At 42.7% G+C, this 27,188-nt stretch overlaps 1 protein-coding gene and 1 long non-coding RNA gene across 6 annotated transcripts in view; one reads left to right on the top strand and one right to left on the bottom strand.

Moving 5' to 3' along the window:
* LOC130846054 (uncharacterized) overlaps positions 1-20,408 on the bottom strand; it is a 78,713-nt gene extending 58,305 nt beyond the window's left edge. For both annotated transcript variants that reach the window (XR_009051501.1, XR_009051502.1), the window contains exon 1: positions 20,068-20,408. This is a non-coding gene — a long non-coding RNA (uncharacterized LOC130846054). The remainder of the gene's footprint in view (positions 1-20,067) is intronic.
* SMARCA2 (SWI/SNF related, matrix associated, actin dependent regulator of chromatin, subfamily a, member 2) overlaps positions 19,064-27,188 on the top strand; it is a 181,967-nt gene continuing 173,842 nt past the window's right edge. Inside the window, exon 1 of one of the 4 annotated variants that reach the window (XM_057724018.1) lies at positions 19,064-19,175. The gene's annotated coding sequence lies outside the window, so the exon portion shown is untranslated. Of the gene's footprint in view, positions 19,176-20,793; positions 20,982-21,404; positions 21,582-27,188 lie in introns of those variants that run through there. The other 3 variants (XM_057724017.1, XM_057724016.1, XM_057724020.1) reach the window with 3 other exon arrangements.

The raw sequence follows: 27,188 nt of genomic DNA, 5'->3' as shown, positions 1-27,188 counted from the left end.
TACAATATTGTGTTTCATGTGTAAAGCAAAGTGATTCAGCGTCTATATATATATATATATATATATATATATATTCTTTTTTCTGATTCTTTTGCATCATAAGTTGTTATACGATATTGAATTGAATTCCCTGTGCTCTGCAGTAGGACCTTGTCTATTTTGTATATACTAGTGTGTGTCTGTTAATCCCAAACACCTAATTCATCTCTCCCCCACCCTTTCCCCTTTAGTAACCATAAGTTTGTTTATGTCTGTGAGTCTGATTCTGTTCTGTAAATAAATTCATTTGTATCATTTTTTTTTTAGATTCCACATATAAGTGATACGATATTTGTCTTTCTCTGACTTACTTCACTTAGTATGATAATCTCTTGGTCCCTCCATGTTGCTGCAAATGGCATTATTTCATTCTTTAAAAAAAGAAATCTTAAGTGCATTCTTATTTACCTTAGCACCATAAATTGATGTAACAGGAAGAACAGTTTAATGGTGATAGAGAAGCAAAGAGAGCATCTATTGAGTACCTAAATTTGTCCTAGGCGTTATCTCAGTGAATTCCCATCATTGCTCTATTGAGAAAGATGTGAGAAAACTGCAATACGAAGATATTAGGTAGCTTCCCCAGGACACGTGGCTTTTCACTGAGAGCAAGGATTGAAATAGAGGTTTATCAGTCTCCAGATACCAGGATTTTCACCATGTCATACTGAAGATGAATTCTCTTTAAGCTTTTTGTGCTTAAAAACCTATCTGTGTATATGTTGTTCATGTATCGTTATATTAAAGTACTCATCTTAGTAGTCAACATTTTCATAATGAATTTGTGGTGACAGACCATTATAGCATAAAGCCAAGAATCATAAAAGTACACATTGGAAAAGACCTTAAAATCCTCAAGTTCAACTACCAATCCATGGCTTTTCCAGCTTTTGCTGGAATACCTCCTAATGGGTGGAACTCACTGTTTCCAGAATGTATTGCCACTAGGCTATCCCCTCAGGCATCTCAAACTTAAGACGTTCACAACTTAATTCATAAAGTAGTGTCATAGTTTTGTTTATAGGTATCGGGGAGCTGGGCTTAACAGAGGAGAGCGAGCCCTAAGGGAGCATTATCCCATCAATAATTAACTACAGATTACACTGTAAACATCCATTCACTTTTTCATTACTAAGGCCAAAGAAAAAGGTCAGTAAAAATAGCTACCCTATCTCCTTGGGATTTTCCAGGATCATCTTGTCAGAGTTTAGTGCTTCATTTGTGTAGAAGACAATCGTATCAGTCAAGGTTTCCAGCGAGAAGCTGATGGTACATTCAGATGGAACCTGAGGCATGATAATGTAGGAACCCTTATAAAGGTATGGGCTGGGTTCAGGGGGGTCAAAGAGTCTAGTGAAGCCTCCCCGGTCAGGGTCAGCAATAGTAGAGGACCATTAGTACGTGCAGACCTGAGAGGGTGAGAAGAAGGAGCAGATCCCAGAACCCAGGAAAGGATCCATAGAAGATGACCCCTCCTGACCCCTCTCCCTCCCCCCCACCCCACCCCTGGTCACGCACACACAGACACACACACACACAATAACTGTGGCCAACAGCCAATCAGAAGTTCAACAGGGGAATGGACACCCCGGCCTCACTATCCCTTCGCCCCAGCGTCCCTGCTGATGGCTCAGAGCTCCTGCTGGTATCAGTGGGAAGACAGAAGACAGACGAGCTTACTAATACAGTCCTAGAATGTCAGCCTCCTTTGGGCACAGAGCAAGGCACAGAAGAGTAGAGAGTGGATGTGAAGGCAGATGGAGAATTCCAGCATGACAATATGTCATGCAACCCCATGTGTTCCCTGAGCCTTGTTTTTCCTTCTTATTCCCCTGCTGTCACTCATCCCCACCATGTTCTCCCATTTCCATCTACTAAATCAGCAACAGGATGGACAGCTAGCTTCAAAGTAGTCTAAGCTTCAAAGTGGTCCAAGGAGGGAAATAATAATGCTATAGCTCTGCTAGATTTTGCCATGAGAAGAGATTAGAGTTTGTCTCTTAGAGGGCACCAATTAATTCTAAAAGAAATTGTGTGACCTTTCTTCTATATTTTTGTGTCATAATTAGAAGTCCAAACCTGCTAAGAAATACATATAAATACATACACGCACGTATACTCAGAGGCTATTTAATCTTTACATATCAAATGAACTTTTTCATTTTTCTCTGATTTCCTTCTAAGACTTTATCTAATTGTTCTTTGTTAAAGCCTTTATTAAGCTTTAAACACTGGTAATGCAAGTCCTAAGCTCTGAATTACTAGTCTAATTGCTTTCTCCCTAACTCTAATATGTTCAAAGCCTTGCCTCTTGGGACTTACATCTTAACTAAAGTTTTCTGAGACTAAAGTTTTCTGAGCAAAGGGTTTCAGAACCAGATCTTCCAGTGGGATCTGCTTCTGTCCTTGAAGGTAAGAGGTCTGATGAATTGAATTCATTTCAGACAAGCCAAGTCCACTGGGAGAAGAAAGGAAACCCTTCATTTTGTTGCAAAACCCTTGAGATGGAGTTGACACAATTTGAATGACAAGTTCAAGGAAATTTTTTGCATCCCTATCACTTGGATGGGGTGTGATAGTCTCTTCGTAGGTGTTTTGAGCCTGAGGTAGTTTTTTTCAGACTTATATAAATCACGTACTAGTCTACCCCACTAGGCACATACAACACGTTTGACAGTGGAACACTGATCAAGACCAGTACACCTTGGTGATAAAGAAGATGGATTCCTATGCAGCATCAGCAGAATGAGGATGACATTTTGTCTGAAAAGGTGGCTGAGACATCAGCACATTCACCAGTGAGGGCTTCAGAGTTCCAGAAGTCCTTAATCTGTGTGTATTTTTCCTCTTAATGTTAGTAGCATGGCAGGTGCACTGAGAAGCCTTTTTAATTCACGTACTCATTTATTCAAGTATTTATTAAGCCCCCTCTTTGCGACAAGTATAGCAATAAGGACATGAAACAGCGGGTAGGATGTGATCCCTCTTCTTAAAGAACTTGTAGTTTAGTTGGGTGACAATATCACATCAGTAAGGGGAGTGGGGATTTGGAAAGCACAATGTTGTCAGATGTTGGCATCTTTTCATTTGTTTCATGCCACAGCCCTTAAACTCTGAGACCGTATGGGAGAAGATGATGGGGTACATATGCCATGGGTCATGACTGTTGTGATTATCACTTGATCCAATCTCAGAAATAGACTCACACCCATCCCATTTCCCAACCTCATGATGCTGTGTCATGAGATTAGTTCTCCTCAGCTCTCACGTTGAGCAGTTGCAATAGCCTCCTAATCCGTTCCCGTGTTTATACTCAAGAGTATCTTCCATTCATTCTCCCTAAGTCCATTCTCTAGCATCTCTGTAATGATCTTTGTAAAACATGAATCTGGTAGTCACATTTCCCTTCTTAAATGCTTCACAGTTTCCCATGACCACCATGATAAGACTCATCCATGAGTGCCACGGTGATCTGCTTCCTGCAGACTTCACCACCTTCCCGTGGCCCTTGCACCTACACCTTTCCATGGATTCTGCCATAGTCACCTCCTCTGATACCCCACACCCAGCTTCTGCTTCACACTTTAGAGCCTCCATGCCCTTGTGCATGACGCCCTTGTGCATGGTGTCCTTGGGCCTGGGCCAGTCTTTCCCTCTCTCTTCCTAGCTCCACCCCTGTTCTGTAGGGCTAGCTCCACTTGTTTCCACCTCTATCTCCACCCCGCAAGCACCATCATCTACTCCTAACTAGTCTCCTAACTAGTCTCCACTCCCCATCTAGTCTTGCCCGCCTCCAGTCCATTCTCGACTGCCAGGATGAAGGTAACCATCCCCTATCCCCTCTCTGCCCCCTTCCTATCCCCCTTAGAATGAAGAACAAAATCTTTACCAGGACCTGTATAGGAGGCTCTCCCGGGCCCTGCTTCATCTCCCACTTAGGCAGCTTGCTCCAACCACAGCAACGTTTTTCATGCCCTTGAACATCCTGTTTCCTCTTGCCATAGGTTTTGCACATGCTAGTCTGTCTGTCTCTCTCTCTCTGACCGCACTGCACGGCTTGCAGGATCTTAGTTCCCAAACCGGGGATTGAACCTGGGCCCTTAGCAATAAAAGCACCGAGTCTTAACCTAACTCCCCATGCTAGTCTCCCTTGCTCCCCTTTCCAATCCATTCTCCACCTAAGGATTACTCTCAGGAGGAGGACTTCCCTTGTCTCTGGTCCAGGACACATTTCTTTTTTCTGTACTTTCATAGAGCACTGTTCCTTTTCTTTGTAACACCTACCTCAGTTAGCAGGGGGTTGTGATTAATATCTGCCTCTGCCCCAAGTGCAAGTTCCAGGAGGGACGGATGGCCTCTGTTGCTGTCCATCATTGAACACTCAGCCTAGTACAGTAGCAGGCACACAAGAGGCACTCACAAACCATTAGTCAATCAGTCAATCCTCCAAGACTCTGGCTTCATTTGGAAAGCCCTGCCGCTGGTATCTCTGACATCACTCAGTCCCCTAGCAGCCTGTGTATGTGTTTAGCGCCCACACCTTCACTCTGTATCATTTTACTTGTCAGTCCCTTGACGACCTCAGAGTCCAGAAAGAGAAGCAGTATCTTAATCAATCCTACATCTACTACACCTACACATGGAGAGTGAACAATACATTCATCAATAAGTGTTTTTGAATTAAGGTGAAATTCACATAACATAGAAGGCACCGTTTAACCATTTTAAAGTGTGTAATTCAGTGGTGTTTATTACATTCGCAATGCTGTGCAGTCATCATCTCTACCTAGTTTCAGAACATTTTCATCACCTCCAAGGGAAACCCCGTACCCACTAAGCAGCCACGCCCCCCTCTCCCCTGCCCCCAGCCCCTGGAAGCCATGAATCTGCTTTCTGTCTCTATGTATTTTCCTATACCGGACAGTTCAGATAAATGGAATGACACAGTATGTGGCCTTTTGTGTTTGGCCTCTTTCACTTAGCATATGTTTTTGAGGTTTATCCATGTGATGATATGTATCAGTACATCACCTTTATGGCTGAATAATACTCCATTGTGTAGATATATCACATTTTCTTTATCCATTCATCTGTTGATAGACATTTGGATTGCTTCTAGGTTTTGACTATTGTGAAGAGTGCCGCTACAAACTTTCATGTACAAGTTTCCGTTTGAAGACCTGCTTTCAGTTCTTTTGGGTATATACTTAGGAATGTAATTGCTGGGTCTTAAAACTATATGTTCAGCTGATTGAAGAACTACCAAATGGTTTTCCTACCAGCAATGTATGAGAGTTCCAGTTACTTTTTCCATACCTCATTTTCTGTTTTGTTTTTGCTTATTCTATTTTTATTATTATTTTCTGTTACTTAAAATTTTTAAATTATTATTATAGCCATCCTGGTCAGTGTGAAGTGGTATCTCATTGTGGCTTTGATTTGCATTTCCCTAATAGCTAATGATGTTGAACATCTTTTCATGTGCTTGTTGGTCACGTATATATCTTCCATTTTTTGATTGGGTTGTTTGTCTTTTTATTGTTGAGTTATAAGAGTCCTTTGTATATCCAGGATAGTAGACCCTTGATTTGCAGGTATTTTCTCCTATTCTCCAACTATCTTTTTACTTTCTTGATAGTGCCTTTGAAGTACAAATAGCCCTATGTTTTATTTCCATACAGTTCTTTTGCATTCTAAAGTTCTGTAATTCCAAATATTATCGACCACCTACTAGATGCAAAGAACTGTTGGGATTTCAGGGGAAACTAGATATTACAGACCCAATTATTAGAATGAACTTTACTCAAAGGCATTATTTTAGTGTTAGGGTTGGGTCCCAAAATTTAAGCTTCAAAAGTGCCAAGATGGAATTTAGTTATAATTAGACTGACAGATTTAGAATAAAAGTCTTTAAATATATATTCCAAGGTAACTTAAAGGACCTCTAATTAAAATACTTAAAGCAAAATGCAAGTTCATAAAGTCTGTTAATATGCTTTTAGAAAAGCTGGAGAAAAAATGTGACAAATGCCAAGCATTGCCTAGAGTAAAGAACGCAACGTTATTTGTGTAGCGGGAAATGTTAACAAATGCTACACACAGTTGTGAGCTGAACACAGGGAAAGCCATCCTTGAGAATAGGAAAAGGAAAAACTTAGTTTCTAGTTGAACCCAAAGAAATATAAGATGAAGATTTGCCCTATGCATAGTAAATGCTCAGTAAAGAGTTTGTTGCATATGAAATGAAGTTCCTAGACGGACAAGTGAATACCCTCCACAGAATCAGTAGTCAATTAATGTGTTTGTTGAATACAAAATCAAATTCTAGGGAAAAAAAGTAAATTTGATGTGACCAATATAAATCTAACTTCATTAAGAAATGAAATTTCAACATCGGTTATTAAAGAAGAAGTGAGTAACTACATTTCAGAGAGTAGCATTTCTGAAAAGAAACAAAAGGAAAGGAAAGGAAGAGGGAAGGATGGAAGGAAACAGGAAGGAAGGAGGAAGGAAGAAAGGGAGAAAAGAAGGAAGGGAGGGAGGGAGGAAACTTACAAGTTTATAGGCACAGTTTAGGGGCAAAAAGTATTCAGTGAAAAACAATTATTCACATCACAGAGATATAGCCCTATACTACAGGTGGAAGAAAACCCAGTAATCATGTGGTAATAGTCTAGGATTAAGCTTATTTAAATATGTCAACTTAGAGTAAACATACAGTTTCCTCTCCTTTCTTGTCCTCTCCTCTTCTCTCCACAGCTTTGCTACCTCTCTTTTGTATGCTAAAGAATCTTTTATCAATAGTAAGAAAGGCCAAGAAGACAAAGATTGTAAGCAAGGATATGGATGTGGGATTAGTATTGTTCATAACCAATAGAACTAACAGTAGTTCGTTTGTACACACTTCAGTTTTCTATTTGTTTAATTAATGCAGAGAGGTCAAATAGAGACCTTTAAAACTGTTCTATATCATGATTGTTGTGGTGGTTTCAGTACTGTAGAGGTTTGTCAAAACTCATTGAATTTTACACTTAAGTGTAAGTTACATGTTAATGAAGCTGACAAGAAGGAAATAGAAATGTCAGCCATAAGTAGATTAATTGTAGTTCAGGGAGAAGTGGGCTACTGACTTCAAGTTGGAGAGAGAGATTTACCAAGCTTCGAGGCCCTGCAAGATAGCTTTTGCTGTGAAAAATGTGGAGAGAAAGAGGAACCTTTTAACAAGGGTGTTGCAGAATTTAAGTAGATTCTGCAGTCTCTGGTCTCATCCTGGAAACAAAGTCCTGTATTTTACAGCAAAAATGAAAGCAAGAGCAACAACCAGAATTCAAGAGATTTTGAAAATTATGGAGTCAAGGTGGTGTGTGACAGAAATTATTCTTAACTTTCTGTTTAATAACATACATGCTTTTAATGAAGATAGGATGACTTCTATCAAAAAATTAAAACCCCAGAAACCAATAAGTGCTAATAAGAATGTAGAGAAGTTGGAATCCTTGTGCACTGCTGGTGGGAATGCAAAATGGTGTACAAAGTAAAGCATACTCTTATGGAGAACAGTATTGTGGTTCCTAAAAAAATTAAAAGTAAAATCATCATTTGATTCAGCAATTTCACTGCTAGGTATATATCCAAAAGAATTGAAAGGAGGGACTAGAACAGATATTTGCACGTGCATGTTCATAGAATTATTTGGAAGCCAAAAAGGAGAAGCATCCCAAGTGTCCATCAATGGATGAACAGATAAAATATGGTATGTGCATACACTGGAATATTATTCAGCTTTGAAAAGGAAGGAAATCCTGTTAAATTCTTCAACATGGGTGAATCTTGAGGACATTATGCTAAGTGAAATAAGCCATTCACAAAAAGACAAAGAGTGTACGATTCCACCTAATAAGACTAGTCCAATTCATAGAGACCAAAAGTAGAAGGGTGGTTGCCAGGGCCTGGGGGTGGTGGAGGGCAGAACGGGTAGGCTAAAGGTTGGGAGAGACTTTCATTTTCCCAAAATAGGGAGAATTCAAGCAGGCACTCACAAAGGATTGTAGGCTCTGTGTTTTGCTGTTTCCTGTGTTCCTCCAGCGGCAAAAGGAGGCTCTTCAGAATCTGAAGATCCCCTAACCATTGAAGATAACTTTAGGTGTGGCATTCAGGGAAGAAGTAACAAAATAATAGCAACAGGAGGAAAGGAACAATGGAGAAAATGACTCAGAAGGTACTAAATTTTGCAAAAGTAAAATTAGAAACCATTCCCTGAGTGGGAGAAGAAAACAAAGAAATCAGAATTTGTAAAAGGGATGACAGGGACTTCCCTGGAGGTCCAGTGCTTCCACGACAGGGGGTGCGGGTTGCATCCCTGGTTGGGGAACTAAGATCCCACGTGCTGCACTCCCCCCAAAAAAGGGGAGGGGGATGACAAAACAGCTGAGCGAGAAAGAAAGACATTCTAGAGAAAAATGCTGGGGCATGGGGGTTCCAGCTGAGGAGCTGAGTTGTTGGCTAGTCAATTTTTGGTTTAACGATCAAAAAACAGCCTCTTTTCTAGGTAGCAAGTATTTATTGCCTGAGTGGTAGTTCTCATGAAATACCCTGAAAATTACAATATTTGTAAGCAGATATTTTATAAGTAGAAGTCATGGAAATACTGATAGGGATAAAGAAGCTGAAAGTCTTACTGTTCAGAGTCACATATTTTGGGATTCTTTTTAATAAAAAATTCTTATTTATTTTGTGTCAGGAAGAACACCCGGGAATAAAATCGTTTTGAAAAGAGGCGAGGTGAAGTACAACGCATGTCCCACCCTCCCCGCCCCACCCCACCCTCTGCCAGCCAAAATGGGCAATAAGTAATTGTATCTGAATAAACTTTCATATCTAGTTGTTTGAGTAAGTACTTAAGCCTTTCTTAAAATGATTATTCAGGGGAAATTATTCAGTTGGGATTATCCTTACTTTTTATAACACTTTTCTTTCCTGGTATGTGGCTTTTAGCCAGTCCTCTGATTCTTAGAATGCTCCAAAAAGAGATGAATTAAGGAAAAGGAAAGAAATTCGAATAAGTCAATGGGGCTGCTTGGCAGTAGTGAACATAAAACATGTGATTAGGAAGAGGATGAAATGAACTAAAATCACGGCAACTGCTTTTTTCAATAGTGCTTGCTATTTCTATCCTCCATTTCCATGGAAGAAGCAAAACTAAAATGGTATAATAAAAATAGCTAATATTCATCAAACTAAGCATATGATGTGCCAGGGCCAGTTCTAAGTGCTTTTATGTATTAACTGATAATCTTCACAACAACCCTGTAAGGAAGGTACCCTGGGAGAGTCCATTGTTAAATTTTCAAGAATCTTGTGAGCCTGTTAGCAGCCTGAAATCAGCCGTTGTGGGAACATTTATACCTTGGAAAGCGACAGATATTACAAATCAAGGCTTTTGTGGGGAAAGTGAGTTTTTAAACATTTTCTAGCATGCCACTGCTATTGTCCTTCTTTCACATCTGGGATAACTGGACCCAAGAAAAGTTAGGTAAGTTGTCCTTGGTCATGCAACTAGTAGTTGATAGAGTTAAAATTGTATGCTAGGCAGCACCACTTGGAAGCCCAAGCTTTCAACCATCATAGCAAACTGCTTATGATATGACTAAAATACATTGGCTGGATTCACAAAGCCTAGGGTCCTAATTTGGAATCTTCTATGATCCACTGTTTAAGCCATTTTGAGTCTTAAGACATTTTTTAATAGAAATGTTGCAGTTTCTAATAGAGATGTTTCACACGTATCTCCACTGTGTCCTCAATGAAATAGACTATGTGAAATTATAAAATAATCCTTGATTATCCCTTCCCTCCCTCCCTCCCTCCCTCCCTCCCTTCCTTCCTTCCTTCCTTCCTTCCTTCCTTCCTTCCTTCCTTCCTCCCTCCCTCCCTCCCTCCCTCCCTCCTCCCTCTTTTCTTCCTTCCAAAGTTTCTGTCTTTGCGATGGGAGTAGGATGCTTGTAGATCTCTCAGGACTTTTGGCAGCGTCTAAGGAGGACTGCAGTGAGTTTTCTCACGAGCGCTCCTGTGCTGCTTTCCGCGCTATCATGGAAAGCAGCACCGCTGTGCTGACAGTTGGTCTCATCATCATCATGAATAAATATTTATTGAGCATGCCCTTTGTGCTGAGCTCTGAGGACACAGAGAGGGAGACGATAAGGTCCTAGAGCTTGTCCCACAAGTGGTTCAAGTAACAAGTAGAAATTGTTAAAATGAGAGACGAGAGTAATCCCAGTGGGTGGGTCAGCTGAAGAACCCTTTTAGGGGGAGATAGCAACTGGCCTAAAGGACATGTCAAAGGGAACGTGGGTATCATAGGCAGGAAGAATGGTTTGAAGGAAGGCACGGAGAAAATTGCATTTGTGTGTGGCATAATAAGTGGTACCATTTGGCCTAAGGAAAGGTTCTATAATAGAAGTTGAGGCTGGAAAGGATGGATATCTGTTTAAGGAAGGGCCTCTGGGCTTGACTAAGGAGCCCAGACTTCATTTTTTGGATAATGAGGAATCACCCAAGGTTCTTGAGCACACAAAAGATGGGTAAGGTAGTGCCATGAATAAGATTAAAGTTAACCAGGTGTGTAGAATGAACTGGTGGAGAGAATTGCTGGAACAGAGATAACAGTAAAGCAACAATCTATTATGAAAGCTTTTTCAACAAGAAAAATCCTATGGAATAATTCAAATTGTAAGCAAGATACAACTAGAATTACAGACTGTGATTACAGTGGTACAAAAACATATACGCTAGGAGAGAGTAGGAAGAATGGCAACTAAATTTTAAGAGATTGAGTCCAGCTGGTAGGATTAGGGGTGTTTTGTTTTTTTGTTTAATCATATTTTTGCTAATGTGGTCATAGTTTGTCATTACAAAAAATGCACTAAATTAAAAAAAAAATGAGAGAAAAAGAGGTGCTTGAAGAGGCTAGTAATTTTAGATGAAATGAAGACTTACACTTCAGACTTAGAATGGAAAACCACTCTGGTGGCTTTGGGGCAGCTGGAGATATGGGACTGAAATTTGGGGGAGTGGTCAACACTTGACAGTCTGTCTTGTGAGCCATAGATGCTTCTGGCTGCATCTCTAGCAACACCTGTATCTCCACCGTGGCTCTAACTGAGAGCCATGATGGTTTCAAATTTTACAGGTACACCCTGCTCTGAGCTCTGTTAATTCTGCCTCATCCCTTGGTTCCCCCAGTTTAGGGGTAATAGTGACTTCTTACTGTTGCTACTCTCAATTCCTTATTTGACTTCTTCCATTACCTGTGTACCAATTTCCTGAATTAAATTCCTCTGTTTTCCTAGTTGGACCCTGACTGATACAATTCACTATGTACCTAAGTATGTGTGTATTGGGTCATGATATATAATACATTTCACACTGAGAGTAGTCATTAAAACAGTTGGCAAGCCACAGTCTAGGAAAATAAATCTGACAGCATACCGTGGATGGTGCCGAGCGTATTTCTTCAGTTGGGTTTTGATGGCTGTTACTGACCTGAAGAACATGAACTTGGAGATTTTTTTTTTCTTTTAAGAAGGGAAATAATGTAGTAAAGTAGAAGATATCCTGACTGGGAGTGAGGAGACCAAGATTCCACTCTTGCGGGTGGCCATAAGCAGACCATTCAATCACGTGTTCTAGTGTTTTATGCTTACTTTGTGCATGGAACCAGAGGTTCTGAGATTGGGATGTATTTTTTAAACCAGGGGCTACTGTAAAAAGTTATAATGTTAGCATTCAAAGTCAGACATTGGTGTATAGTTTGTGACAGCTCATGTGACCAGTGATGTTAGCATTTGTATGCTGTTTGAAAGAAGTCATTATTTATCAGATGATTAACATTAATAAATTGTCAATTATTTAATTAATATAGTGATTACTTCTTAATGATTATCTAGATCATTAAATTATGTTTTCACTATTTATTTTCCTCAGTTGATGAGTAATTATCATGTTAGCATTAGAAATAATAGCTCAGCATTCTGGTCTTAAGTTCTTAGGAAAATAATGGACATTGATAGGGGCCATGGGCCTTCAGAATATCAGGTGATGGTGCTTACAGGCATTAATGTCAGTCAATACGTCACAGCATAAAATGAGGTGTCACGTAAAGACAAAAGCCCCTGAGAGTGGTATATATTTTTTAAGTAGTTTGACAAAATGTAGGTAAAGTATGAAGTGTCAGCTTCTTAACAGTCAGCCATATCCCCAGATCCTATCCCTAAGTATTAAACAAACAAAAACTGTTGTATGTTACGATGTTCTTTTATCGGCAAATCTCTTAATTTCTCGCATATTGAAGGAAAATCTATTACCAAAAGGCCACTAATAGTCTTCAAAATAGTAAAATTCCAGCAGACATCACAATGTCTCTGATAAGACAAGCAATTGAATATGCACAATCCCAGACCAAATGTGAGTGGTCCCCCTGTGCCCAGCCCTCACGGAAGTCATTGACTTCAGCTAAGTTTATCTGTAGGGAAGATAAAAGCTTCCTGCCCAGTAGTAAACCTTGCCGCATGCAGAATCCAGATGCTTACAACCCTTTCCCCAAACTTTTTATACTTTTATATATTCATCACTTTCTGGCTGGTAATACCATTGAAAACTAAAATAAAGCCATATTGTTGTAGGATCTATTTTACCCCTACCTGTGGAGAGGCCGACTCCCCCCGCCCCCTCCCCAAGCAGATTATTTATCTCAAATTCTTTGAAGAGTCATCTAAGGTAATTTTAGTGCTTCTTTCTGTTTTTATATGTTCCTGGCTTGTTTTCTACTCTTCTCTTGAATTTATATAGAACTTCAAGTATAGAAAAGTGACTGAAATAAGACAACAGCAGATTGTGCATTTGTGTACTGAACTTGAAGTAAGAATCTGGTGGGTGACGTAATGCAAGTCAAGCTGGAAAACGGTTGCACACAAATAAAAGGCAGTGAATGGTAACTGAAAAGATAAGGCCTGTAGCAGCTGAAGGTGGTCTAAAAGTAAAAGGCTGCAATAAAATCTAACAAAATAGCATGTGAGATAGACACAGCATATTCTGCTCTCATGGCATTTGGTTGAGGAGACGAGATACAGTGTCACATTGGTATAGAAGCACATTATCACTCAGAGAAACACAGTACCCATCAAAGGGAAGTAAGGGCAATGGCCTGCCAAACAAAAGTTAAAATATTTGAACAATTTATTACAATACAAATTTTTAGACCATGAATTCATGTTCTGATTCCTAATGTACAACTGCCCAAAGAGGTGTCAGAGCCTCAAAGACATGTTGATGACAACATTTATAAAATCCTTTCTTGTCTAGTCAATAATATGTAATGGAGTATTATACAGAAAATCCTTCAGAATGAAATTATACTGCCTTTGGGCAGTTAAGAAGCATTTGAATTATCTAGAGAAATATTGAGTTCTGTAAAGTTTTTTTAAGGGCAGACATGTTTGGACATATGAAATGTGCACACTTAGAGTTATAAAAGTTATGAGAAAGATTAATTTCTTACCAGAAAAGTATTCTATTCAGTATTGATGCTGCTGACACCTCTATATCAGTAATTCTTACCCCCTTTGAGAAAAATCACTTTGAGAATCTGATGAAATGTATGGACTCTTTCCATTGAAAGTGCACATTAGCATGAATACGAAATTTTGAACACAGTTTTCAAGCGATTCTCAAATGGTCCAAAGATCATTTATATTCCACCCTTCCCCTGCCCCATAATGAGTTAGAACCTTGTACTGATGACAGATAACTGGGCAGTTTTTACATGAGCAATGTAGATCAGTCAGAGTCTGAAGTTTTATCAAGCTGGGTTAAAAATTCTGACTTCATCATTTAGTTATCTCCAAGTTGTCTGATCACATTCCTCTTGTAGTTAAAAAAGGGGGGAAAAGAAAGAAGAGAAAATGATTTATGTATATTTATTCATAATACATGTATTCAGTATTAATATATCAAGTGCATTATAAAACACAAAATAGAAGCTATAACAGAATGCGAGTGAGATGATAGAAAAAATTTAAATATCTTGCTAATCATGATTCTATCATAAAATCACTAGCTAATATCTCAAGGCAAAATATATGCTTAGGTCAGACTTCATCATTATTGATGTTTAACATATATCTAAATTTCAAGTAGTCTTGGATAACTGTGAATGTTTTTGACCTATTTCTTGTCAGATCTAACCAGACGGTCACTGTTTTTACTTCTCAGTGTGTCTGGCAAGGACCTCTTAGAGGTTAAAGTGGCAGGTTTGATCCTGATTTTCACCTGTGCTTGCATTATGGGATTTATCTCAGTCTTCAATTTCATGGAAGGAATCTTTTTAAGCCACTTGTTTTTCAAATATGAGCACTGATTGGTTAAAACCAGATAACATAATCTGTGGGAACTGTAAACTTGAGGCAATGTCAAGGCCTTGAAAGTGAAAGAAACAGAGGAGGAGCCACTGTCACCCTCTGCCTGTGGCCCTTCTCTTCTGTTAAGTATCCTCAGGTACAATACTTGGTATGTGACCGGTTTACTTGGGACCATGTAAAGGTGCAAGGGTAAATGAGTATAATAAACATTTACAAACCCATTTTTTTTTTTGGTCATTACATTTTTTTTTAACCATTAAAGGAAAAAGAAATAAAATTTCTAATGTTCATCCCAAATCACAATGAATTGCCTTGTTCACTCTGCTTTGGAGAGGCCTGCCTTAGGCAGATTACTTACTGCCTCTTGGTTTCTTCATCTGTAAAATGGGGATAATATCACATATCTCATAGCTTTAAATGGATTAAATGGCGTATGTAAAAGTATCTGCACCAGCAGATACCAGCAAATGATTTAAAGGAGAAATAAAAGGGAGCTGCTATTATAATTATTACTACTATATTACACAATTGCCACATATGTACTCAAGTTATTCCTAGCCTAATGCAAAAACCAAACAAAACCTCCTCTCAATGCTGCTTATATGATAGCAAGAGCTGTAGCTCCTCCTCACCTCCCACCTACCCCCACCCCCCAAAACAAAATAAGCTCCAAAAACATATCAGCCTTTTCAGCTTGCAAAAATAACATAAAGATTCTGAACACTTAGTAATGTTGTTCAGTAGCATAGGTAGCAATAGCTAAGACCTGCTAAATTCTGTATGTCAGATAATTTTAATATATATCTCTCATTTTTTCATTCAACAAAGATTTTTTTATTTTTTTTTGGAAAACATACAATGTGCTAGGCATCCAGCTAATTGCTGAAGTTTCAAAGATGAATTGAACTCTGCTCTACACCCTCCAGGCACTAACCATCTAGTGGAGGATACCAAACAAATAATTGCATCAAAGTGATGTGCTATAATGGTACACACCGGTTGCTATGGGAGCAGAGGAGTATGAGCGGTTTTCTTTGCCTGGGGAGGGCAGAGAAAGCAAGGAGGATCATTGGAAGGTACCTGGGCCATAGCTGAGTTTTGGAGGATATGGATGGGGAACCTACATTTCATTGAGAGAGAAGTAATGTATCCAATATGGCCCTTTAGGAGCCAGCAGGTAAACCAGGTTTCCTGAGCTCAAGCATTTGGAGGAGGTCAACAAGGCTGGGAGAGAGCTGTCCATGCCCAGCCTTGGCTGACACGCTAAGAGGTCTGAAATTTATCATAGAATGGATTGGGAGCAGACAAAGGCTTTTAAGCTAGAGAATGATATGATCCCAAAGGGAAGTAGGGTGGTATTTTGCAGGACTGGTTGTGAAGAAACTAAATGTATTGACTATTAATTAGAAAAAAGAGAGAGGAGTGTTTATTTCAGTAATAAATCGACTTGCCAATTCTAAACTCTTCACTAAATTAAATGTTGGCTTATTCACTTTGTCAAAGTTTAGTTTCCATTACTGTAGATGAAGTCTGCATTCCCTCAATGGTCTTAGTTGCTCCTGTTTAAAGGTAGGCCACATTTCAGCCAGCATGAACAGTTTGCCAGGTGAAACTAGAAGCTTCCTGACTTTGTGCATGGAATTTTTATTTTTTTGAGGGTGTTGTAGCTAGATGTCAGTTTTCAAACCCAATATCAACTCTACACAGGATGTCAATCACCACTGACTTACATAACAAGTGAATGTGGCCGTACAGATATGAAAAAAATGACTTCTCTCCCTTGATGCCAAACTAGAAAGAGAAAAGCAAGTTCAGAGAACACATTATGACTCATCAAAGTCCAAAAGGGAAAGCTTCGTGTGAACCTAGCATCCTGTGCAGCCTCCTGGAGTCCTTCTAGCCTCCAACCCTATTTGCTTTTGTGTGATTTTCTGCAAAACAAAAGGATCCCATCATTTTTCTCCTTAATATCAATTGTTAAATTCTGCTTTCCTTTGGAGATGAAACACTCTATGTGTGCTACAATCTCCTTTTTGTACTGAGTGAATGGCACTGCCTTTTCATTTCTCCTGAGCTTAAGCCTTATTTTATAAAATTCCTACTTGCTGCAGTGCAAGCTACAAACAAGATGATTCTTCAGAGGAAAGACCTGAAGGGAGAAGGTGGTGCTTTCTTAGAGCAATGTGAAGGGAAAGGCAGATGCAATATGTCTATTTAATCTCTGCTCCCAGTGATAGATTTTATTTTTCCATGCCCATAGTTGTACATAATGCACAATCCCTCCAAGTACTGCATCAAAATTTTATATGAACTGAAGAATATACACATGTAACGAAGGGAATGTTTTCTTCCTTACTTTCCATCTGATGAAATGCCAGAGGAATGGCCAGTCTCTTCCTCTATTGTCTCACTAAGATGATTGTTCTCTTTATGAAATTTGGCATGATGGCAGGTGAAGGTGGAATCTTAAAGCGATAAAGAGCACTTATTCACAAGGGAATAAAGATGAAGCCATCAATTTCTGAAAATTGGCATGTGAGGTTGGCATGCCAGGGAAACAGATTAACCTCCCCCCGCCTCGCCCTGGCCCAAATTAAAACCTTATATTACCTAATGTATTACGCATCACCATTATGTTAAACCCCTTTTACGGGCAGCTAGGTTATCTGACTACGTTATTAGTTGCGATATATTAGGCAGTTGGAAGTTATACTTTTACTACGTGGCTAATTTTGTTTAAGATTTCTCACCTAGTTAATAGTTATACTGGCATATCCTCAGGCAGAAAAACAAGTTTTTGCAATAGATTCTTCAGGGCATACTATATTCTACTTCTTTTAGATGTGTTATCTTTGTTGTCTTGAGGTTCACTTTGGGACAAATAGAAGATTGTGAAGCTCAGGTTAACAAGCAAGTAGCAAAGCCTTAGAAAACTACCAGGTGCATGATCCTTGACATTCCCAGTCCCCTGAAAATGCTGCCCTTGCAGACTCTTCTTCCACCAGCAATGGACCAGCAACATGAACAGTTCTTGTCACTTAGTGACCACATGCAACATGTTGCAGCAGTGAGCTTTCCACAGCTTTTTGTCTTCAATTTATCCAGTGCATAGTTTTAAGCATCCTGGAACTGTATTTCAGACCCAGTTGCTCCAATAGAGTCAACTTTGCAATGGTAAAATGGTGTTAAAATAGGATTTTTCTCTAGAGGGGAAAATCCTCAACCAAATAGTCACAGTGCACTTTGCATGACTAATTTAAGCCATTACATTACAAAATAAGGGATAAATCATACTTTTCATAACACTACCATATAGGAACAGTTTTAATTTTGAGTCAAGCACCTACATTCATGTGAGTCTAAAATAATAAAATAATAGGCCCCTGATTTAAAATCTCCTAACATTCTTTCACACTTCATACAACTAAAAATAAAATTGTCTCAGCAAACATTGACCTACTGGTCCAGCCAAAGTACTATATTTCAAGGAAAATGGGAACAAGAGGTCTCAAAACCGCCAAGTGCTAGCAGTTTACTGTTTGTAGCCTAACTGATCTTAAATGTGGGGTGGGGGCGAAGAGACTTCAGACAGGAGAGAATAAGAGATTTATTACCCTTCTTAAATCAAAAGCAGATTCCATGCTTCAACTGCCCCCTAACCCACCCGTCCCGCCCCGCCCCCACGAGGTTGTTTTCCTCTATTTTTTGTATATATTTTACACGAAGATGACAAGTGAAGGAAGGTTAAAGTGCTGTGTCTGGTCCAAAGTAAACAGAGGGGTTAGGGCGGGTGTATTTATTTATAAGGCATTCAGCCTCTCAGCTGTTTTCCCCTCATTGGCATTTGGGAGCTTGCAGTCGTTTAGAAAAGAGACAGATTTGGCAGGAATGTTCTTTGTGCCCGCCTTTCTTTCTACGGGGGAGAAAGGGAACAGATTTATAATTACTGCCTTGGGGGGGGCGGGGAGAAAAAGTTTCGGGCAGCACGTCGATGCCTGTTTTTTTTTCATGGTCATCACTGTGCCACAAACAGCTTTGGTGCCACTCGGAGCCCTCCCCCGTCCCCTCCCTCTCCCTCTGCAGCCTCGCCCTGGCAGGCGGAGGCATAGTTAAATTCCAGCACCTTCTCCACATACCCCCAAACTACTACGCGCAATTACTACGGCTGCCCTCCCTCTCGCGTTGCCTCCTCCGCTTCCCAGCCTCCCGTGAGGAGCCCGGCAGCGGCCCTGGAAGACCGCGGGGAAAGGGATAAAGGGCGCCCAACTCCATCCGGGCTCGGGGCTTTCCGCGTCCTGCGCAGTTTCTCTGCTCCAGGCACAAACACGGCCAGAGAGAGAGAGAGCCGGCGCCTTGCAGACACACACGGATCCACGCATACAGTAGAGCTGTCTCGATCCACATTCTTGCACACCGCCCCCTCCTCCCCCCCTCCCCCGAGCTCCGCGAGTCGCTGAGCGGGGCGAGTGACAGGCGCGTCTCGCCAACCCGCGGCCGGGCGGGCAGGGAGGAGCGGCGCGCGGGGCCAACTGCGGCGCGTCTTCCGGCGCCCGTGGAGGCGGCGAGGGTGGGCCGCGGGGCGGAGCCGGAGTTTAGGAAGAGGAGGGGATGGCTGTCATCAATGAAGTCATATTCATAATCTAGTCCTCTCTCCCTCTGTTTCTGTACTCTGGGTGACTCAGAGAGGGAAGAGATTCAGCCAGCACACTCCTCGCGAGCAAGGTAAATATAACTTACAACTCCTTTCTCCTCTCTCCCCTCCCTCCGGCCTCCGGGCTGCAGCCGCCGCACAAACCCCTCCGCACCGCGCCGCCTCCGCCGGGGATTATTCATTATTACCCTAATTATTATTGATTGTGCCTGCACGGAGACCAAAACAAACAGGCGGGCCAACCGCCACCACCACCACCACAACAAAAAAGCCCGCCTCCTCCCCGCGGGCCTCAGGTGGAATGCTCTAACGACAGCTCCCGGGAGGCGGTGGAAGGAACGCGAAAGTTTCAACCGAACCTCGCTCTTCTAATAATAACAGTAATAATTACTACTTCGAGGAGGCAAGGGGAGGAAAATCCCAGCAAACCACAGCCTTGACCCTAGGTAGGCAGTCAGCGATGCGCTGCCAACTCAAGGTTGCAACACACACACTCGGCAAGGTTGCAATCCGCTCCCCGCCCCCCCCCCCCCCATTCCCTTCAAAGCTGGGGTGGTGGTGGGGTTGGCAGGAGGACCCGAGGAGATGATGGAAACCCGACAGTTCTTCCAGAGCAGTCCTCCCCGGAAGAGTTGGAAGGGGAGCGGGAGAGGAGGGCGAGGAGCCCGGGCTGGCGGCGGGGCGCCAACGAACGCGGCTGCCACCCGCTTCCCGGAGACTTGTTTAAAGGGCTCCGGCTGCGGAGACGAGAGCGGATCGCGGCAGGGGAAGCCGGAGCGGGCGCGCCGAGGCGGCGGCAGCCACCGCCGCGGGGCCGGTGCGCGCGGGATCCGAGGTGTCACCTCCACTTTGCGCGTTCCCTCGGGCGGGGATGAGGGCGCTGACCGGTCGGCAGGCCTCTAGGCAAAGGGGCTGCCGGGGGGCTGCACCCGGGGCACTGCGGACGTCCCTGCCCCCTGGTACCTGGCGGCCGCGCGGGACCGGGTGTTGAAGTTCGGGGTGTCAGGCCCGGGCCGCACGGCTGGGAGCGAGGGAGGCGGTCCCGAAGAAGGAGGTCTGAGGTGCCCGCCGGGCTCAGTCACCCTGCCCTCCCTCTTCCCGGGCTTGTTTTCTTTTGCTTTGCGTCTTTCCCTAGCTTGAGCCGCGGGAACCGCGGGAGTCAGTCGCCCGCGATCATCCGGGTGCTAGGGGAGCACCGGGGCCCGGGAGAGCCACCGTGGCTGCGGGCCGGGGAGGCCATGATCCGGATTATCCCCCTCTGCCTGACTGTCACACACAGGACCCGCGCGCACCCGGGCAGCGGCCGAGGCGTTCGCCGGAGAAGGGGAAGGGCTGCCGAGGGGAGGGAATGGGGAGGCTGGCGAGGGCGGGAGGCGGGGAGACCGGGAGGGAGCCTCCCCCCAACGATGACACGCACCCCTTCCTTCTCTCTCCCTGCTTTCGAGTTTGCTTTATTCCCACCCCAACCTGGTTTACTCCTTCCTCCGCTTTCCCCCACCATCTAGCCGTCTTCCCTCCTCCCGTTGGCGTTGCAAAACACGGCCATGCCATCTGCAAAGGTGTCGCGATGCACTTCCCCAAATAACCAGTCCGGCGCGCCAGCCCCTAGTCGCCCTCCGTCTGCGGGTGCACACCGAGCGGGGCGCCCCGGGTGTCCTGCACCAGGCCTCGCAGCCTGGGCGCAGTTGCACTGCGCGGGGCGGGGCGCAGCAGTGCGGGCTCCAGGGGGACACCCGCTCCCGAGTCCCGGCACTCGGGCCGGTTTCCGGTACACGCGGGGAAATCGCCTCCCGCCAGTGTCTGCGCGCTCGCCCCCGCCTCCGCCGCCTGGATTGCATTATTATTTTTATCCGGGTTGCAGTTTGCAGCGGATCCTGGTGAGCGAGGGGCTGGCCGGACTGCTGGGGGGTGGGGATGGGGGGGTGGTGGGGTGGAGGGAAGTTGGACGTGGATCAGGCAGGAAAAAAAAAAAGTTTGGCAGGGAGGCTAAGTAAGGAGGGGGGAGGGGGGTGGTGGGAGCGGGCGGCGAGCTCCCGCAGCTCGCGTCTCGGCGCCCTCGGGGCCAGCGCGAGTGTGTCTGCGTGTGAGTGTGAGTGTGTGTTGTGCGCGCCGGGGCCAGTGCGTCGGGAGCAGCGGCGCGGGCAGCCGCTCCTGCCCGCGCCCTGCCCGGCAGCCGGGGGAGACAAGGCGAGATTTGGTGGCGAAGAGGGGGGGCGTGTGCGTGTGGCCGCGAGTGTGAGTGTGAGTGTGCGCGGGCGAGCGGCAGAGAATCAGGAAGTCACAGCAGCGAAGCGCACACAGACATGTTTGATCGCCGTGACATGACGCGCGCGAGGGAGGAAGCGGCGGCGGGGGACGGGCCGCGGGCTCCGGCGCCGGCCTAGGGCTTGGGCGGGGAGACCCGGTCCGGGCCGCCGGCCGCGCCGCCGCCGCAGGCTCGGCGAGCCCCGCGCCTCTTTTTGTTCCGCGTCCCCCAGGTAAGGAGCCTGCGCCGCCGCCGCCCGCCCGCCGTGTGCGGAGCTTTCCAGCCCTTTCCCTGCCGGCCCCCTCCGGTCTCCCGGCTCTCCTTTCCTGCAAAGTCAGGCGGGAGGGGGAAGCCGGCTCCCGGCCCTCCGATCGATCGCGTGGAAAACTTTCCAGCGCGAGGCACCGCGAGGGGAAGAAGGAGGCCTTGCTGGCCGCTGTCCCTTGTCAGTTCTTCTCCGGGTCCGGAGAGTGGAGTCGCTGCGCCCTGGGGCTCTTGCACATTCAAACTTCGGGCCTAAACGTGCCTCCAGCTCTCGCAGCATTTCCTGCAGCAATAAGATAAATATTCAGAGTCGTCCGCTTGGTCCTGCCAGGCGTTTGGGTTTTTTAAGAGCAGGAGACAGGCTTGGGAGTCGAGGGAGGTGGGGGGTGTTGTGCAGAGTGCATTCCTTCTTTAATGTCTGCAGCGGGTGTTATGTAATTTTAGTAGCACATGGGTGCAAAGCCCATACTGGGCTTCTCCCCTCTTTTGTTTATATAACTTTGGGGAGAGTTTTGCAAGGTTGTCTTTTTTTTTTTCTTTTCTTTTCCCTCCTTCACCTGATGGAGGTTGGCGCTTTTGAAAAAGCAGAGCGACCCGGGTCAGTATTTTATGGAGAGGTCATCCTTTATCTCCTGGTACTTAGGTAGGCTGTGTTCCTATGTGTGATGTTAGAGCATAAGGAAGACGTTAAGGATACACGTTTGTCTGCTGCGCCGAGTGGTTATTTTTAACGTGTGTGCGTTAACGATAGCAGAGTTAAAATTTAAACTTCCACTTCAAAGGGCTTTTTAATTTACACCTGGCTGTGCCATGCTTGTTGGAAGAGAATGCTTGTAGGAACAGAAAGATTGTTGCTTGGGTACTGAGTGGGAGACGATTCCTGTCCAACCATGTGAGTAAGACTCAGAAACCTCTGAGAGCTGTACTGAAATAAAAGCCATGCCCGGTGTTATATATGTGTGTATACTTATATATGCACATTCAAATGTTTCAGTAATATTTTCCACCAGTTACTTGGTGGACCATTACCGCAGGCTTGTTTGCCTACACTAGACTTGCTAGGCTTCTAGCCTACTTCGAGCTTACTGGTGAAGTGTGAAGAGGTGTGGCAGGTTTGAATCCAAGTTGGTGTATTGTTATGCAAATAGAACACACTTTCTCTTTTAGGAATCTAATTGCCCTTTTATTCTCCCGGACTTTTTTTTTTTTTTAAGCTCCCTGGCAACTCGATTGTTTGCTGCTGGAAAGAGGGGATTTGGAGATATCTGTTAGGTACAAAAGATATTTATGGATGTGGCCTGAAGTAAAAAACCAAACCTGTAGACAGCTGCCCCTCTACCTTATTGGGGGTATTAAAGACAGAAGCCATACTGTTGAAGAACACTGTAAAATCAGGAGTTTGGGGTATCAGAATCCTTGAAGAATTGGCAGAGGTGAGGGGGTGCTTCCTTCCATGCAGCTTTCCTCTCCTGAGTGACATCAGTTACATCCGTGCCCCAGGACTAGCTGCACTGTGGGGTTTCACAGAAAATATTCACTGCCAGAGTGTGTTCAAAGCAGCCTTAGATCTTTTCTTTTGTTCGTTTTTTAAAGTGGTTTTTGAGCATTTCTTGTCAAGTTTCTTAAAAAGTGCTTTGACCAACACCTGAGGCTTGGAATTGACCAAAAAAAAAAAAAAAAGTTCCTCTGCTCCTGTTATGCTGTTAATGTTTGGATTCTGTTTAGAATATTTCTGATGCTATAACTAGAAAGTAATACTTTGGCAAAGAAATAATTATTTAAAACTTTTTTCTTTGATTAAGGTTAAGATAAGTTATTTTACAGCATAAGAGCACATTCCATGCTCTTCTAGATCACTGTGATACCTCTTATACTCCAGTAATATTTTGACATTTCATTTTAAGGACTTATTATGTATTAGAACAAGACCATAAGGAGAAGACTTTCATATATTATAAAAGTGGTGCCATCCTCCAGTGTTTTCATCTTGGGTTTTTTTGTTTTTTTTTTTTTTGGTGGTGTTTTTTTTTTTTTTTCTTTTCCTTTAGAAGTATTCCTTTGTAAACAAGGCCTTTGTCAAACTCTCCTAGGTCAGCAGCTTTTCGATACTCCAGAGAAATAATAAATCACTATTTATGACATCTTGACATGGTGCCACGGAAACAACTGAATTGTCACAAATAAAATGCCAAGGAGTGTTTCCCAGAACTAGCATATTGAGGCTGTGTTGATCAGACCCAATTGAGCCACCAGCAGTTTTGATTCTCAGTTTGTGGTCAAGATGATTTTAAGGGAAGTCATGGACAATTTGTTGCTTAACATAAGTGGTCTTAGAAAACTCTATATCAATGAGTCACGGTCTTAGAAAACTCTATATCAATGAGCCACGTTTCTCTTCTGCAGTATTTCTGGCGAACAGATGAGAAAATATCCCTAATGTGAAAAGCCATTTTGGGGAGCTGCTTCTGATTTTTTCTTGTCACTTTTTTTCTATAAAAGAATGATCATCTCAATTGCTCCTTTTTCTTGAGTGTGTTCTCTAGATTGTTTTTGAGCAATAGAGGATGCTGAATTTTCTGTCGTCTTTGGAAGCATTTGTTTATGGAACTGTAATCTCTAGCCAGTTAATAAAGTCATGGATCATTCCATAAGTAGTTGGGAATAGAAAATACAGGTGGTGGTGAGTTATTTGGTAGAGTATTTAGGAGGGTATAGGGTGTTTATTTTTTCTACATAGAAAGTTGTGACTATCTTTACCAGGGAATATAGGACTCTAAAACTTAGTTCTGCCAGAGTCATTATGAAACATAGCATATTTATTTGCCTAAGACATTTATCACCAAGTTAAATGGGATCTTGCAACCTGGATTTGGAAAAGTTTACAACTTTATTACTGTTTATTATTACTTTTTCCCCCTCATATTAATATAGCACTTTTCCTGGAAAGTGTTTACATATATTAGAGATTTTAAAGATACAGTCAAAGATACTTGAATAATTATACTTTAGCAAAACATATAACAGCTAGTGAAATTCAGGAGCTAAATAGCTGAATCTTTTGAATGTTGGATGTAAACGTTGAATTTTAATTATGAGAGAATAAGTAATTAATATGCTCATTTAGCATGATGCTTTAGATATGAAATACAGGATTTTTGACTGAAACATTGACATAAGTGGTGCCCTTCTGGACTTCATGATACATTATTATGTAACTGAAGCCTACTGTGAATTGAGATGTTTTATTAGATACAAGACTTTCAGAACAAACAGTTATCATCAGGGAATATGCCTGCATAAGTTTATACTTTCAAAAATGTCACAGTATTCTTTGCAGTTTTAGGTGTATAAGCATCGGTCTTCTGCCACTGTATCATCTACCTCTCTGCAAGCATTAATATTTTAGAAACTTTTTAGAAATTGACCTAATTTAAATATGGGCTGACCCTTTTGTAAATTGATGAATAGAATTCATAGAAGTTGAAATAAATTTGAAGTTTAAAAACCATTAAATGTAATTATAACTCCCCTCTCCTTTTTTTGTTTTTGTTTTTGTCTGTTTAAACTGATTTCAGAATTGGGGAATTAGAAATCACTTAAAAATAGAAAAAGAAAAAGAAAAAGATCTCAGACGGAAAAGCATTAGGGTATGATGTTATTTTACAGGTTAACGGAAGTCTGAGGAAAATTCTGTATCAATTTGTGTTAGGATTGTGTTCTCTTTTTAGGATTACTATATATTTGTTCACCTACTTGATGTTGTATTGTCCAGTTTTTACCATCCTACTGGGAGTTAAGTCAAGTCATCAAACTTGGAAACAAGGTTCTAGAAGAAAGTCCATGTAATAGCTTTGCAAAAGTTGCAACTTTTTGCAGTTTGCTGTTGTGCTGTATTCCTACATGTAGTAAAATGCTATTAAGCCAAGTCTGTAATTCCATAAAAAATGAATGATCTGCAATTGAGAATGTGTCTTTTAAAGAACGTGCCTGAACAGGTATGAGTAGCAAATTATAAACTGCACAGACCATGTGATACAGGGAGAGATCAGGGTGAGCTCTCTTGAGTCCAGGGGGTAAAGTCTTCAACATGGGATAGGACTGTGGCCAGAGGAGGCCAGGGGTGGGGGTGGTAGGTGCTGATCATGTGAGATCAGAAGAAAGTCCGGAGATCACAGGGACGGAGCCTAAAGAAACTGTGAGAAGACCAATGTACCAGTTTTGATGTGGTTGCCCAGGGCAAGAGGTTCCAGTTGGAAAGAATTTCAAAAGATAAAGTTGGAGAAGGTAGAAGGACTTGATTTCCAGGCTAAAGCATGAATATTTTATCCAATGTGTGTTGGAGGCTTCTCTCAGAAGTTTGGAGCAAGGGAATTCATGAACAAGAAGCTTGTTAGCTTAATGTAGCAGATTGTGAATTCAAGTCCAGGGTGGGAATTGAAGGCTCTAGAAGAATCCTTGCAATAATGTACATTTTTATAGGACAGCTCACAAGGTGTTTCCCTATGTAACATTTTGTTTGCTTCATATCAAGATTGAGGTTGTAGCTGGCTACCATTATGCCTGTTTTGTAAAAGAGAACTTGAAATTCACAGGTCAAATAAACTACGCCAGTGATTTATTTTTTTAATGGCATATTAACACTGTAAATGGCCATTATTCATTTTAACTGAGGTGAACTTGAAGGGTTCATGCTTGAATTTTTGTTACTGCTGTGAAAGTCAGGGAAAGGGGTCATATCAAAGCTGGTCTATCGCATACCGGGGTTCGTTCAGCATGTGATGGTCAAGTTTTACTGCTAAGTCAACGTGTGTCATCTCAACCAGAAAGTTTTTAAAGTATGTATTTCAGACTCTTACATGTTTAGTGTATAAATAAAATTATCTTAGCAGACAGAGAAGGAAGTGGCTATCATTGATTCTTATCAGCATCCCAAATGAGGTTGCCTTGCAAAGGGGCCTAATAGAACCTAGGAGGAATGGGTGTATGTGTAAATGCACGCGAATTACATTTCTGGGTGTCACGCTCTGCTACTTGCTTTTGTTGGTTTGTCTGTTTGGGTTTTGACCAGTTGCCTAGCAGTTTGGGTTCAGCTGAATTTAAGAAGTGATAGTTATCTGTGATTACCTTTGTAACTACCAGCGGACATGGATTTAGGGTTAGAGGGATTCTCTGCTGGAGTGTTTTTTTGTTGAGAGGCTTCTACTACTTTGGGTTTTCTCATAAACACCCTGTTTAAAAGAATTTTTCCTTTGTGGAAACATTGGCTGTCCTCGCCGGAGAGGTCATTGAATTGCATCACAGGTAAACTCTCCTGAGAAGGCAGCTCATAGTATGTCCAGCGTGATAATGTCAAGAGCCAGGTTCCTGTTGAGGCAGCGCCTAGGGCTCACAGGGCTGTAATTACCCTTGAAGTGTGTTGTTCTCTTTCGTCCTGCACAGAGCTGCCTTGGAGGCCCTGCCAGGTCTGACTCTGGGCAAGGACGGTCCCAAGGCTTTTTATTCCAAGTGAGGGCAGCAGCTTGCATCCTAACTCATTTCCTTGGCTCAACAATGAAGAGTTCACAGAAGCCCCACA

The sequence above is a fragment of the Hippopotamus amphibius genome, chromosome 2, assembly GCF_030028045.1.
Source record: "Hippopotamus amphibius kiboko isolate mHipAmp2 chromosome 2, mHipAmp2.hap2, whole genome shotgun sequence".
Lineage (NCBI taxonomy): Eukaryota > Metazoa > Chordata > Mammalia > Artiodactyla > Hippopotamidae > Hippopotamus > Hippopotamus amphibius.
This window is presented reverse-complemented; position numbering and strand designations above follow the sequence as displayed.